The sequence below is a fragment of the Trachypithecus francoisi genome, unplaced genomic scaffold (genome assembly GCF_009764315.1).
Source record: "Trachypithecus francoisi isolate TF-2019V2 unplaced genomic scaffold, Tfra_2.0 Lachesis_group16, whole genome shotgun sequence".
Taxonomy (NCBI): Eukaryota; Metazoa; Chordata; class Mammalia; order Primates; family Cercopithecidae; genus Trachypithecus; species Trachypithecus francoisi.
The window spans coordinates 21,127,407-21,143,210 of record NW_022681461.1 but is presented as its reverse complement, the minus strand read 5'-3'; the positions used below and the strand labels follow the sequence as shown (position 1 = coordinate 21,143,210).

The 15,804-nt window shown below is 44.4% G+C and overlaps 1 long non-coding RNA gene across 2 annotated transcripts in view; it reads left to right on the top strand.

Moving 5' to 3' along the window:
* LOC117098444 overlaps positions 1-15,804 on the top strand; it is a 37,803-nt gene that overhangs the window by 11,626 nt on the left and 10,373 nt on the right. The window contains exons 1-2 of one of the 2 annotated variants that reach the window (XR_004443406.1): positions 6,154-6,207; positions 7,997-8,127. This is a non-coding gene — a long non-coding RNA (uncharacterized LOC117098444). Of the gene's footprint in view, positions 1-6,153; positions 6,208-7,996; positions 8,128-15,804 lie in introns of those variants that run through there. The other variant, XR_004443407.1, reaches the window with a different exon arrangement.

Genomic DNA, 15,804 nt, shown 5'->3' with positions numbered 1-15,804 from the left:
TACTTCGGTATCTACAGAGCAGATTTATACTGAAGCAACAGAAAATAAGATAAGAAGTAATTAGAGCAGCCATATCGTCAAAGATAACCTACACTTTAATGGCTGGACTTTGAGCCATTTCTAAGAGAGTTTCATTAAAACATTACACTTTTTGAGTTCCAACTAAATGTCAGGCCCTGTGCCATTTATTCATGTACATTTCGTTTTATTTTGTTCCATAAACACCATTTGAGGAAAGTATGTGATTTCTATCTAGAAAGAATAATTATGACATAGAGTGTTTGCCTAAAACTAGCAAATCTCTAGCTAACAAACAGCTCCTGGAACCAGGCAGAGCTCTCTTGGGCCCCCTGGTTAGTGTTTGGTTCAGCAAATATTTGATGAGAGGTTATTGTAGACACAGGCATAGAGAATCATGCACAAATGCCGTATTTTCCTGTTCTCAAGGAACTTAATATTCTTTGGAGGAACACAGGAGGATATAATTCTAAAATAATACAGTCATTGTGATGACGGAGGCCAGCATCAAGTTCCAGAAAGGCACAGAAGATCAACATTGGCTCACCTGGAGGCAGGGGATGGTCCAGGAAAGGATTTTAAGGTTTAAAGACAGAATAAGCAGGAGGTAGAAAAAAAAAAAAAAAGAAAGATGAGCAGGGGCCGTGAGGCGTGAAACTCAGGAGAAATCAAACAGATGGGGATGGCAGGAGCCTGAAGAAAGAGCTAGGTTTTAGCTGGGGATAAGGATCAACGGTGGAAGTCAGGCCAGAGAAGACTTTTATGTCACGGTAAAAAGAGGACCATGCATTTCTCCTGAGGTAGCACATGCATTGCTTGTGGACTGCTTTCAGTCTGCAGATGGTGCTTTTATTTTGGCCCTCACAGTGTTTGAATAAAGTCTATGTGCCTTTAAACCTCTGGCTCACCCCAGGCCGCACTGTTCCCTATTGTTTAATGCTGACCAGATATGTTCAGGTATATGACTTGGATGTGTGGCATCTAGGAAGGAGACTGGGTGCCACTGTAAGGTTTAGACAGGGAAGGGACATTGGCCATCCTTGATTTTTTTTTTTTTTATTTGTTTTAGAGATGGGGTTTCATTATGTTGCCCAGGCAAGTGATCCTCCCACCTCAGCCTCCTGAGTTATTGTGATTTCAGGCACATGCCACTGTGCCTGGATGAATCATAAAGTTCTCTAGAAACAGTTTCAGAGATGGACTTGAGAGAGTGAGACTGAAGCAGGACGATCATTTAAGAGGTTATAAAAATGGCAAGATGTGGTTGCTATCTGAGCAATAGTAATACAAGAGAGGAAAGGCCATACTTGAAAACCATTTAAGAGATAAAATCATTAGCAGAGAGTGAGTCTCTGGAGGTGAGGAGGTGGGAAATGGTTTTCTTCCCATTCACAGTGGGGCATGCTTTGCAATTTCTGCATCGGTTCTAATTCAAGGACACAGGCTGGTGCACACAAGTGTGGGCTAAAGAGGTATTGGAAGATGGCATAGAACCAAGTGGGAAAAGAAGAGGCCCTTGGCTCCATCTAGAAAAGAGCTTCAGCTTCTCTTGGCAAAGCTTACGCTAGTGAGGAGAGTTTGAGAGTCAACACCAAACCCAGCTGTAAATCATTGCAACTGATCATCTTCAGCAATTGCTGTACACAGGTAGTTATGCTGATGTTACTGGTTGGTAAAATAGTGTATTAACTCTTTTAATTTTTTGTCATTTTTACAAATTGAGAGTTAGAAAGTATATGAAGATGTGACTTCTGAAATCAGTAGCCAGTGTCCTGGCCCTGACCATAAGTAGCAGTCACCCCATTGACCTTAAGATTAGGACCCAAACAAGACCTTTCTGAACAGGCCATGAAAAAAAGCAGATTAAAGGACTAGAGCCTTTCTGTAGTCCTTTAATCATATGTAGCATGATTTTGGGAGACCCAAGGAATGGGCCCATCTAAAATCTAGGTGATTCAATCGCGAATCTGTGAAAGCCATTATTTCAGAATTCCCACCAAAAATTCCCACCAGACTTGCCTTTTTGGCCTAAATTTTGGTTCGTTCTTAAAAAGCAAATATCCATGGGAGGGATAAACATTAACCTTTATTGGTCACTTACACTTCTGTATGAATGAGACAGTGCTTTTCTGACTAGGTTTGATAAAGGAAGAATGCAGAAGCAGATGGTTGAGTTCACGTAAAGAAATCCCCTAAAGAAGACTGAAGGAATGGGGAATCTACAGATGACGACCAGAGTAGGATGTAGAGCAGGGGTTAGCAAACTTTTTCTTTCTTTCTTTCTTTTTGAGACAGAGTCTCACTCTGTCACCCAGGTTGAAGTGCAGTGGAATGATATTGGTTCACTGCAACCTCTACCTCCCAGGTCCACCTCCCAGGTCCAACTCCCAGGTCCAAATGATTCTCCTGCCTCAGCCTCCTGACTAGCTGGGTTATAGGTGCCTACCACCACATCCGGCTAATTTTTTTGTACTGTTAGTAGAGACAGGGTTTTTCCATGTTGGCCAGGCTGGTCTTGAACTCCTGACCTCAGGTGATCCACCTACCTCAGCCTCCCAAAGTGCTGGGATTACAGTTGTGAGCCACCATGCCCAGCCCAAACTTTTGCTATAAAGGGAACGTAGGCAACATTGTACGCTTTGCAATGCTTATTGTTTCCATTGCAAATATTCAACTATATCATTATAGAGCAAAAGAATGAGCACAGCTGTTAGAATAAAACTTAATTTACAAAAGTGAGTGGTGGCAGGCAAAATATGGCCCAAGGGCCACAGTTTGCTATCTCTTATAGAGAGGGGAAAAAAAAAAAAAATTTGCCTTGGAGACAAATAGACTTGAATCCAAATCCCATCTCTAATAACTACTAGATATATGGTCTTACAAAAATTAGTTGATCTCGCTAATCCTCATTTATCTCAAATGTAAAGTGGGATAGCAATACCAGTCTCCAGTATAGCAATAAAGCTGAGAGAAGATCCTAAATATAAAGCCCTTAATGTTGTGCCTGACACATGTAGGCACCCAACCAGTATTAGTCCCTCGTCTCTACTTTGACTTTTCCTTGAACTGACTTTGTTCAATGCATGTGGGTGTGAATAAATTGTTGTCGGTCATTTGATTAACTAGTAATCAAATGGCAGATCCTAGAGAAGTAGAGTATGAACCAGGATGTTTCTGGGATCCCATGTTTCTTGGAGTGATAAGATGGGATGCACTTGAGATGTTGCATGAAGTTTGGACGTTACTAAAGGGAATTGAAGATTCTCTGTATCAGGACATCTTGGTTGCAAGCAAAATAAATTGACTAATTGAAGCAAAAGTAAATTTACTGGAAGAATATGGTGCAGCTCATAAGATCCAAGAGAAGCCAGAGAATTATATTTATAGCTAATGAGGCAGCTGGAAGAGATCTCAGAAGAAGAATTTCATATCAGTCTTGACCTGGCTGCTAGGAAACTAAACCTTCTATATTGAAACATTTAGCCCAACATGCAAGACCCATGGAGAATTCAGATTCGATGAACATGGTGACAAGTCTGCCCCTTCACTGTTTTGGAGGGGAAAGATGAAGGATCTTGGGCAAGGATCTTCTAGGGGACTTCCTTAGTGCAAGAGCTGGCACCTGGATTTACGGACTGGTTGAGTGAGACTAGATTGTGGTCCCCATAGTCAGCACTTATGACAAGAAAGTTCTCAGACTCAACAAAACATATCAGGATTATTGGGATAAAAGGCCCTTTGTCCATTCCAAAGGGACCTACAGAGCATCTGCTCCATTGTCCTCACTGCCTTGAGAGGCAGGTGGGGCTCAGCACTATGAGATGACTTTCCTAGGTTGCTCTGTAGGGAAAAAGTGGAGCTGATGGCGTCTTTGGGGAAGGGGAGAGAAAAAAAAGATGGAGATGGACAGAAGAAGGAGAGGGAAACCAGGCAAGAAGGAAGGGAAGGTGTTTCTCATGAAGGGCGGTGGTGTGGATCAACTCACTCATGACCCAGGGCTGTGGCTTGCCTGCCAGACCTTTGGGCTCTGAGGGAATTGAGACAATCTGGGCTTTGTCAGCTCATGGACCACCCTTCCATGTGTTCTTTGAAAATATGTGAGGCTGGACTTGGCAATAGCTTCCTCTTTGGAACAATTACTCCCATTACTGCTACTTCTTATTAAGCTCTATGTGTCCTGGGCTATCAGGCCATTGCATGTATTTCCTCACTGATTCCTCTCAGAAAGCCAGTGAGATGGATGATAGTATTGTCCCTATTTTATAGATGAAGATAGTGAGCATCAGAGAAGTTAAGTAACTTGTCCAAGGGCAGAAACAAAGTTTAAGCCAACACAGTTGTGAGACCGCTGACCACAGGCAGTGGGGGATTTACAGCTTAGATCCTGCTAGATCCAGGCCCTGGAGAAATGGGGGTGAGGGCAGGAGAGTTCCTCATCTCTTGTTCCAGCTCAGACCTAGTCCTATCTCTATGCCTTCAGCTTTTTAAGCAGGACTTAGCTTTTTGAACTTAATTTTGATCTGGTTTTGGAAATGCAGCTGCCTCCTGCTGAAATGGTCCCACTCTCCATCTGGTGAATTAACTTGCTTTTCATCTCCTCCTCCCTCCCTTGGCCTGTGGGTCACTGGGCTACTTGATAGCACCTTGGCCAGAGAATCAATGGCTAAGGAAGGAAAAAGAAGGAAAACTTAGCTCAACTCTTGTTACCTGAAGCGGCAGCTGAAACCAATGCCCACAAAGAGGGTTTTGTATTTCCCATGAATTTAAAATGTTTCTGTCACTCATGCTACCAAATGTCCTGAGTTGGTCATCCAAAAAAGAATGCCATCATTGTGCAAACAGGGCAATTTATAAGAAAATTCTTCACAGCACACAGCTATGCAGTAAAACCTCAACCCCAAGGAGCTCATTGCTAGGCTGTTTCTTTGTTGCTCCTGCCTTGGTTGGGGGTGGAGGAGAAATGAGGGGGGAGTAGCACTGCTGAAAATCCCAAGACCTTCAGGAGGTTCAAGTCCTGCCCCCTACCCTCTTTGTGGTTCAGTTCATGCCCCCCACAGCCTCTGTGCTACCCCCTCATTTTCTTTTCTGTATGCCATTTCCCAGTCCTGGTTGGGGAACATAAAAGCTTGGTCTTAAAATTGAGATGTCTCTATGCCAGAAAAGTTACTAACAAATTATAAGCAGCTACAGTCAATATTGGCTTCTGACAGTCCTGATCATTTGGGAGAATGTTTTCTGGTGGGGTTGGCAGTCAAGAGGAAAAGAAGGCCATCCCCCATCAAAAGGGCAGCACGCATCTTTTGAAAAGGTTCTCTTTTCTTTGCTTCTCTTTCCTTCTCTTTTTCCTTTCTTTTCTCTTGCTTTTTAAAATGCTCTCCCTCACAGAAGGAGGGGAGCCACTATTGTGCAAGAAAATTCTCTATTGACTTGCAACTTAGCGGTGCAGGTGCAGTAAAGGTTTGCTCACATGCTGAGGGGCAATTCTATTTTAGCTGAGGGGTGATTCTATTTCTGGCCTCAGGCTGAGAGAGAAACAAGAAGGAGAAACTTCCTGTTGTCATCAAACAAAATTACAACAAGTTTAGTTTAAATATCTTAATTGGCTTTTATTTGTGATTCTAGAATCAGGCAATTCAGAATCTGCCTCATTCTATAAAGTAGAATGTTGTGATGAGTTGGGCAGAGGAGGTTGGTTTTACAGACAGAAAGGAGCTGAGGAAAGCAGAAACAGAACAGGTGGATTAGTCATTTCAAAGTTACCTTCATTATAAAGATCAAGGCAGAGGGGATTTCCTCATCATGCTCATTGAGACTGGCCTGTTTGGGGATTTGGCTATTAGCTCTTTCTCTCTCCTGATTTCATGGAAGTTCAGGTAAGCAACTTCGCTTTGGCTTGGTGGTATGGAACATTAGCATGAGTGACTCTATTGTGGTTTGGTCTGTTAGGCCTAGTGCAGGAACTCATTTCAAACCAATGGACTCCCTCCTGTACATTTTATTTAACGCTAATTTTGACTGAATTTCTTTCCTAAGTTATTCTTAAAACTTCTTCTTTTTTTTTTTTTTTTTTTTTTTTTAGGAGAGGGTCTCAGTCTGTCACCCAGGCTGGAGTGCGGTTGTTACAGGAAAGGAGTCCCGATCCAGACCCCAAGAGAGGGTTTTTGGATCTTGTGCAAGAAAGAATTCAGGGTGAGTCCGTAAAGTGAAAGCAAGTTTATGAGGAAAGTGAAGGAATAAAAGAATGGCTACTCCAGCCGGGCGCGGTGGCTCACGCCTGTAATCCCAGCACTTTGGGAGGCTGAGGTGGGTGGATCACGAGGTCAGGAGTTCGAGACCAGCCTGGTCAATATGGTAAAACCCCATCTCTACTAAAAATACAAAAATTAGCCAGGCGTGGTGGCACACGCCTGTAATCCCAGCTACTTGGGAGGCTGAGGCAGGAGAGTCCCTTGAACCCGGGAGGTGGAGGTTGCAGTGAGCCGAGATAGCGCCACTGCACTCCAACCTGGGTGACAGAGTGAGACTCCATTAAAAAAAAGGCAAAGAAAAAAAGAATAGCTATTCCATAGACAGAGCAGCCCCGAAGACTGCTGGTTACCCATTTTTATGGTTATTTCCTGATGATATGCTAAACAAGGGGTGGGTTATCTGTGCCTCCCTTTTTAGACCACATAGGGTAACTTTCTGACGTTGCCATGGCATTTGTAAACTGTCAGGATGCTGGTGGGAGTGTAGCAGTGAGGACAACCAGAAGTCACTCTAGTGACTGTCTTGGTTTTGGTGGGATTTAGCCAGCTTCTTTGCTGTAACCTATTTTATCAGCAAGGTCTTTATGACCTGTATCTTGTGCTGACCTCCTATCTCATCCTGTGACTTAGAATGCTTTAACTCTCTGGGAATGCAGCTCATTAGGTCTCATTCTCTTTTTACCTAGCTCCTATTCAAGATGGAGTTGCTCTGGTTCACACACTTCTGACAGAGTGACACCATCATGGCTCACTGCAGCCTTAACCTCCCAGGCTCAAGTGATCCTCCCACCTCAGCCTTCTGAGTAGCTGAAACTACAGGTGTGTGCCACCACATCCAGCTAATTTTTGTATTTTTTGTAGAGACGAGGTCTCACTATGTTGCCCAAGCTGGTCTGCTAGTCTCGAACTCCTGGCCACAAGCCATCTGGCTCCTAAAGGCCAGGGGTAAGCCACCGTGCTGAGCCTATTCTTAGACACACCTTTTTTTTTTTTTTTTTTTGAGACGGAGTCTTGCTCTGTCGCCCAGGCTGGAGTACAGTGGCGCTATCTTGGCTCACTGCAAGCTCTGCCTCCCGGGTTCATGCCATTCTCCTGCCTCAGCCTCCCAAGTAGCTGAGACTGCAGGCGCCCACCACCATGCCTGGCTAATTTTTTGTATATATATATATATATATATTTTTTTTTTTTTTAGTATATATGGAGTTTCACCATTCACAGGATGGTCTTGATCTCCTGACCTTGTGATCCACCCTCCTCGGTCTCCCAAAGTGCTGGGATTACAGGCGTGAACCACTGCACCCGGCCTCTTAGACACCTCTTGAATGCCAAAGTGAATTAAAATTTCAACTCTCTTTTCCCCTCCTGATCTTCTTTTAAAGATTTTGGGGGACATGTTATTAATATGTTTCTAACATTGCATCATAAAAAGTCTCAAACAGAAGTAGAAAAAAGGTTATACTGCATCCTTATCCACTCTGGGTAATTTTAAAGCTAGCAAAAGCAGAGAAATAAATGGAATTAAATAACAAACGGTGGGTGGGGGGGGTCATGGAACAAGATTCTCACTTTAGAATTCTCAATAATAAAGGCATCTCAGCTACATATTGACATATAAATTAACAAGACTTTCATTTTTGGGGGGCTCTGCCTCTGGCCCATATCCTTAAAATGGGTCTTTTTAAAAGGAAGGGTCCTATTGGATTCTCTTTGTGGTTTCTTCCTTGCCACAGGGATTCATGAATATTCAAAGTACGAGGATGGTGGAAGGCAGATGAAACCTGAGATTTGAACACAGCCTCGTACATCTGTTTTTAGAAAAGCCAGCCGGCAATGCAGCTGATAACATCCTGGGGAGCTGCAGGTAGGGCCCAGAGGAGGGAAGAGAGAGTGTGGGGCAGATCAGAGAAAGCTGTCCATTGCCTCCCAGGGTTAAAGTCAGCTCTAGCCTGGGAGACAGAATCTTCAGTGGTCTAGACCAGCCCAGAGCTCCCTGAACTTCAACAGGCCCAAAACAACCGACCTGGGAATCTTAAGAGGCAAATTTTGATTCAACAGGTCTGGGGGTGGGGGTGGGGCTGAGGGTGGGCAGCACTGAGAACCTGCATTTTAATCAAGCTCCTAAGCAAAGCCAGCTCCTAAGCTGCAATCTATATATGCTCTGAACTTGGTTTAACACACTATTTTCACCTTAAAATTTTTAATGATTTTTAAACTTGAACTTGTGTTTTCTAAGTCTGATGGGGCAATCCCGCCAGCCGGAGACTGGAAGACATCCATGCAGTGCAGTATGAATATGTGGGGCCACTGTCTTTTGCGCTCCATTTGCATATGGTACTTGAGATGCCTCATGAGTACAAAATTTTGGTGGGAGTTCAGCAAGTCCCAAGTGGTGTGTTATGGCTGTGACTTGACAGCCATGTTATGGCTGGGTCCCTGACAGCCTGGAGAGGCCATGCTTGCCATTGGTACCAGAACTTGCTATGAACACAGAAAGAAGGCAGTGATGTTCTAGGAAACATGAATGACGGAGAAACCCTGTCACATCCCTCCTGGGCTCCTTCCCTATATTAGCCAACCACGGATGCTAAAATGATGACACAGAAGAGAAGGGAAAGTTCTTCTTCCTTTCAGTCCTTCCCTATCCTTCAGGAAGTGGAAGGTACTGTGAGTAGAATGTGTGCTTATTAAGAAGTAAAACAAAAACAGTTGAGTGACTTTATTTAGTGTTTCCACTGTTCTGGTAAGAACAAAATACAGCTGTGTGTACAAGTTACAAAATACAAGTTGTGTTATTTCAACAATTCCACCTTAGGAATTAAATGCTTAGATATTTGTATTTAAAACTGGCATTGCTTGATAAAAAAGATGAATGGTAAATCCATGTTCATCATTAAAAATGTTTTTTTTTTTTTACTTAGAATGACATTAAATGGGCTAGGCCCAGTGACTCACTCCTGTAATCCCAACCTTTGTGAGGCCAAGGTGGATGGGTCACTGGAGGTCAGAAGTTTGCGACCAGCCTGGCCACCGTGGTGAAACCCCGTCTCTACTAAACATGCAAATTTTTGCAGGACTTGGTGGCGCACCCCTGTAGTCCCAGCTACTCGGGAGGCGGAGGTAGGAAAATTGTTTGAAAGCAAGAGGCAGAGGCTGCAGTGAGCCGAGATCGCACCCCTGCACTCCAGCCTGGGCAACAAAAGTGAAACCCAGTCTCAAAAAAAAGAATGACATTAAATGGCAAATATAAAACACCATAACAAGTTGAGAGACTGTGGAAGAAGGAAAAAAGCTTAACATTTTTGCAAATGTACTGGCACTTTTTCCCTGCTTTTTGAACAGGTGCCCATATTTTTATTTTGCACTGGGCCACACAGATTATGTTGCCAGCCATGCTTCCGGTTGATGCTGATGCTGCCAATTCCCAGACCACACTTTTTTTTTTTTTTTTTTTTTGAGGCGGAGTCTCGCTCTGTCGCCCGGACTGGAGTGCAGTGGCCGGATCTCAGCTCACTGCAAGCTCCGCCTCCTGGGTTTACGCCATTCTCCTGCCTCAGCCTCCCGAGTAGCTGGGACTACAGGCGCCCGCCACCTCGCCCGGCTAGTTTTTGTATTTTTAGTAGAAACGGGGTTTCACCGTGTTAGCCAGGATGGTCTCGATCTCCTGACCTCGTGATCCGCCCGTCTCGGCCTCCCAAAGTGCTGGGATTACAGGCTTGAGCCACCACGCCCGGCCCACACTTTTTAAAAAAAAAAAAATTTTTTTATTGTTGTTGTTGTTGTTGTCTGAGACAGAGTCTAGCTTCCTTGCCCAGACTGGAGTGCAGTGGCACAATCTCAGCTCACTGCAACTTCTGCCTGCTGAGTTCAAGCAATTATTCTGCCTCAGCCTCATGAGTAGCTGGGACTACAGGCATGTGCTACCACGCCCAGCTAATTTTTTTGTATTTTTAGTAGAGACCATGCTGGCCAGGCTAATCTCGACCTCCTGACCTCGTGATCCACCCGCCTTGGCCTCCCAAAGTGCAGGGATTACAGGTGTGAGCCACCACACTCAGCTTTTATTGTATTTTTTAAATTGTCAAATAATAATTGTACATATTCATGGGATAGATACATAGTAATGTTTTGGTACATATAATGTATGGTGAGCTGATCAGGGTAATTAGCATATCCATCATCTCAAAGATTTATCATTTCTTTGTTTTGGGAACATTTAATATCCTCCTCCTAGCCATTTGAACCTATGAAATATATTACTGTTAACTATACCACCCTATAGTGGTAGAGAACACTAGAATTTATTCCTTCTTTCTAGCTGTAACTTTTTATCTTTTAACCTAGGGGTCCCCAACTCCTGGGCAGCAGATCAATACTGGTCCATGGCCTGTTAGGAACTGGCTGCATAGCAGGAGATGAGCGGTGGGTGAGCGAGCATTACTGCCTGAGCTCCGCCTCCTGTCAGATCAGTGACTGCATTCGATTCCCATAGGAACTGAAACCCTACTGTGAACTGCACACGTGAGGGATCTAGGTTGCAGGCTCCTTCTGAGAATCTAATGCCTGATGATCTGAGGTGGAACAATTTCATCCCCCTCATCCAATTCCCCAACCCCACCCCATCCTGGCCATGGAAAACCTGTCTTCCACAAAACGGTCCCTGGTGCCAAAAAGGTTAGGGTCTGCTGCTTTAACAAACCTCTCCCTATCCGTCCCCTCCCCTTACCCTTTGCAGTCTCTAGAATCTTCTGTTCTACTTTTTACTTTTGTGAGATGAAGTCTTTTTTTAGTTTCCACGTATCAGTGAGAACATGGGTGTTTAACTTTCTGTTCCTGACTTATTTCAGTTAACATCATATTCTCTGGTTCCATCCATGTTGTGTTGAATGACAGGATTTCTTTTTTATTATTATTATTTTATTATTTTTTGAGATGAAGTCTTGCTCTTGTTGCCCAGGCTGGAGTGCAGTGGTGCGATCTCATCTCACTGCAACCTCCACCTCCCAGGTTCAAGCAATTCTCCTGCCTCAGTTTCTCGAGTAGCTGGGATTACAGGCATCTGCCACCACACCTGGCTAATTTTTTTTTTTTTTTTTTTTGAGATGGAGTCTTGCTCTGTAGCCCAGGCCACCATGCCCAGCTAATTTTTTGTATTTTTAGTAGAGATGGGTTTTTGCCATGTTGGCCAGGCTGGTCTCTAACTCCTGACCTCAGTTGATCCGCCCACCCAAGTGCTGGGATTACAGGTGTGAGCCACCACGCCTGGCCAGGATTTTATTTTGTATGGCTAAACAGTATTCCATAGTGTATATACTACCTTTTCTTTTTCCATCCATCAGTTCTTGGACACCTAGGATTCCATATCTTGGCTGTTATGAAGAGTACTGCAATAAACATGAGAGTGCAGATGTCTATCTGATAGAATGATTTCCTTTCCTTTGGATAAATTCCCAGTTGTGGGATTGCTGGATCACATGGTAGTCCTATTTGGTGTTGTTTGAGGGACCGCCATACTCTTCTCCATAGTAGCTATACTAGTTTGCATTCCCACCAACAGTGTGTAAGAGTTTCCTTCTCTCTGTATGCTTGCCAGCATTTTTTTTTTTTTTGTCTTTTTGGTAGTAGCCATCCTAACTAGAGTGAGATCATACCTCACTGTGGTTTTGATTTGCATTTCCCTGATGATTAATGATGTTGAGCATTTAAAAATAATAATAATAATAATAATTATTATTATTGAAACGGAGTTTCACTCTTATTGCCCAAGCTGGAGTGCAATGGCACGATCTCAGCTCACCGCAACCTCCACCTCCCGGGTTCAAGCACTTCTCCTGCCTCAGCCTCCCGAGTAGGTGGGATTACAGGCACGCGCCACCAAGCATGGCTAATTTTGTATTCTTAGTAGAGATGGGGTTTCTCCATGTTTGTCAGGCTGGTCTCGAACTCCCAACCTCAGGTGATCCACCCACCTTGGCCTCCCAAAGTGCTGGGATTACAGGCATGAGTCACCGCGCCTGACCCAAACAATTATTTTTGAGTAGTTATTGCTGTGATGTGGCCAGAGAGATAATGTTTTGCCTCTCTGTTAAGTAAAAATGATACAGGAATTTAACTTAAAAGTCTCAGACTTATGAATAGTTTCTATATATCAGAAAATCTTTATACCAATCATAACCTTAGTTAAATGTATATGTATACCTATATACCTATATGTCTATATTCTATATCTCTATATCTATCTATCCATTTACCTATCTATCCGTCTCTGTTATTCTTAAGAAAATACCTGTATGTAATGAAGGTGTAACGAACAAGCCACTGGAGCCACTTGATTTATTAACACTGTTTTTCACTCAGAGGAGTGGAGGAGTTAGGGCAGTGTAGCTCCTCCTGGCTCCCCTCAAGCTGTCCACCTGCCCTAGCTCCTGGTTGATGGTCCTGTAAAAGCAGCCTTTAGCTGCTATCGAGTGGGGCAGGCTTAGAGAGCAAACAAAGGCTAGTGTCTGGGAAGATTAATTTATGCTTTTAATAGTCTATTCAATAATACCACAGATCCGTCACTTTATTTGTCTTTTCATATGCCTTGTGATTTTTTTGTTGAAAGCTGAACGTGATGTCCTTGGTAAACGAAACTACTGTAAACAGGCCTTTGGTATGAGGTTTTATGTTTTTCTGGCAAGGACTTCGGCTGTGTTTGCTGTAGCTGTAGGTGTTCAAATCTAGACTTTCATCTGATGGGCTTGTTTTTGTCTCCCTGTTGTCTTTGAGTTTCTCTAAAGGGCTCTTAAATTGTCACTTTTTTTTTTTTTTCTTGAGACAGAATTTTGCTCTGTCTCCCAGGCTGAAGTGCAGTGGTGTGATCTCGGTGCGCTGCAACCTCCACCTCCCAAGTTCAAGCGATTCTCCTGTCTCAGCCTCCCGAGTAGCTAGGACTACAGGTGTGCACCATCACGCCCAGCTAATTTTGTTTTTAATTGTATTTTAAGTAGAGACAGGGTTTCGCCATGTTGGCCAGGCTGGTCTCGAACCCCTGACCTCAGACAATCCACCCACCTAGGCCTTCCAAAGTGCTGGCATTACAGGCGTGAGCCACTGCACCTGGCCTTAAATATTCTGTAGAGATGTATTAAATAGTTCTAATTGTTTTCCCTGTCATTAAACGCCAGCCCTATTAATGTGGCAGAAGCGTGTGGGGAAAGGAAGTGTTCTACAGTCCTGTCAATAGGTCTCAGACTCGTAGCGAGCCTGTGCCCCTCGGCTGGCACCTCTGCCAGTGCCTCTCAGCTTTGCTTTGTTTTTCCCTCTCAGGTGAGACAGGAAGGCTGGAGCCCACTGGAGTTGGGTATTTTCCTTCACCCAGGTCACCCTAGGCTCCAGTTTCTCTTGAGGACAGGCATTGTTATTAAAAAACAGAATGTTCTGGGCAACTTTTTAAATGCCTACTTTTCCCCACCCCCTGGGGGAATGTCTAGGGCATTTTTCGCTGATCTTAGAATGTAGCAGCACTCCTGGAGTTAAAACTCAAGAAAGTGTGGGGTTTGCTCTACACCTGCCCTCTCCCTGAATTTTTAACTCTCTCAGCCTTGTCCATGCCGAGCCTCCAGCAATTCATTGGTGGCTGTTCAGGTTTTCCCGACACACTAGTTCCTTTGGAAGTTACTGCTCCTGGGCTTCTGCTCTGGTCAGTTGTGATTCTCTCTATCTGCATGTCTGTCTCTTTAGTTTTTGGGGCAGTTGTTTGCTCTATGGCTTCAGTTCTCTTTCTGCTCTGGTCAGTTGTGATTCTCTCTATCTGCATGTCTGTCTCTTTAGTTTTTGGGGCAGCTGTTTGCTCTATGGCTTCAGTTCTCTGACGGATATAAGAAGAATTGTTAGTTTTCAGCTTGTTGGGTGGACAGAAGAGACGACTTCCAAGCTTCCTACACACCTGACTGGAAACCAGAAGTCTCCCCCATTGTTTAATTTGACTTTTCCAAGTTGAAGTTTAGAGATATTCAGTCTCACCCGGGTGTTGTGGCTCACATTTGTAATCCCAGCACTTTGGGAGGCCGAGACAGGAAGATGACTTGAGGCCAGGAGTTTGAGATCAACCTGGGAAACATAGCGAGACTCCATCTCAAAAAACAAGGTAAGAAAGAGATATTCAGTCACCCACACATGAGGCAAAAAGCCCGAACTGGAGATGTTGGGTGATGTGATGCCTATGCTGTTGATCTTTTTCATGAAGGTGAGGCAAGCACCTCAGAGACTGGCCTGGACCCCTTCAGGAAGTTATTGCTGGGTACCATACCTTTGCTTACCTCCATGGTCATAATGGGACCAGATTCCCATACTCCAGACTGGAGCAAATACAAGGCCTGTCCCAGGTGGAGATGGGGAAGTGTCCCAGAGAGGTGCTTTAGCACTGTGCTTCCCTCCCCTTCCCCAACGCTTGTCCATATGGCCAAACAGGAGGACTCATAAAAGTTGAAAACCTCATTGGCTGATTGATGGTGGGAAGATGAGGATATTTTTGTCTAGAAAACATCATCAAATGCGTAGGGCCCACACTCAGGTCGACAGTGTGGTATGACCCCAGACCCTGCCATTCATCTTGTACAAAGGTGTGTCTCAGCGGGTGTCACTGACATTGAGTGCAACAGCAACAGCGTTCCCTGGGACTGTACAGCACAAAGCCTGACACCCTATACACAGTGTTTCAGTCGGGGAAACACTGTGCCTGAATAAGCTGACAATTTGGGGATGGCGACTGGCCCAGGGTCTCTCCAGAGCCCAGCTTCGCCAACCGCATATTACTTTCTGGCATCAGATGCTGTATAAGGGGCTCATATTCCTGGGGGAGCCTTAACGACAGGCTTAATTCTGAGAACTGCATCAGAATCTCCAGGTTTAGGGCAGGGTCCCATGATAGCAAGAGCTCTAGCCTTTTTTTTTTTTCATTATATTATTATTATTGAGATAGGGTCTCACTCTTTTGCCCAGGCTGGAGTGAAGTGGCATGATCTTGACTCACTGCAACCTCCACCTCCAGGGTTCAGGTGATCCTTCTACCTCAGCCTCCTGAGTAGCTGGGACTACAGGCACACACCACCACAACTGGCTAATTTTTGTATTTTATGTAGAGATGAGGTTTCACCATGTTGCCCGGGCTGGTCTTGAACTCCTGAGCTCAAGCGATCCATCTGCCTTAGCCTCCCAAAGTGCCAGGATTACAGCCTTGAGCCACTGCGACTGGCCAGGAGAGAGTTCTAATCTTTTGAAGACTTTCATCTGGAAATTCAAGTTTTATCCCTGGAAACCTAAGCTGAAATTAGCTTGTTATTTTCTGGGGGTCACAGTTACAGGTTTGAGTTTCTTTCGGGAAGCCAAGGAGCAGTTTAAGGACTTATGGCAGCTGCATCCCCACTCCGCCTCTGAGCATCGGGCTCTGCTCCTTTCTTCTGTAGGAGGGTTTGGGATGGTGCTGATCATCAGGCAGCTCAGGGGCGTGGCCATGCTTCACCATGGCAGAGTCTGAACTGTGACAGCGGGTGGTAATTTC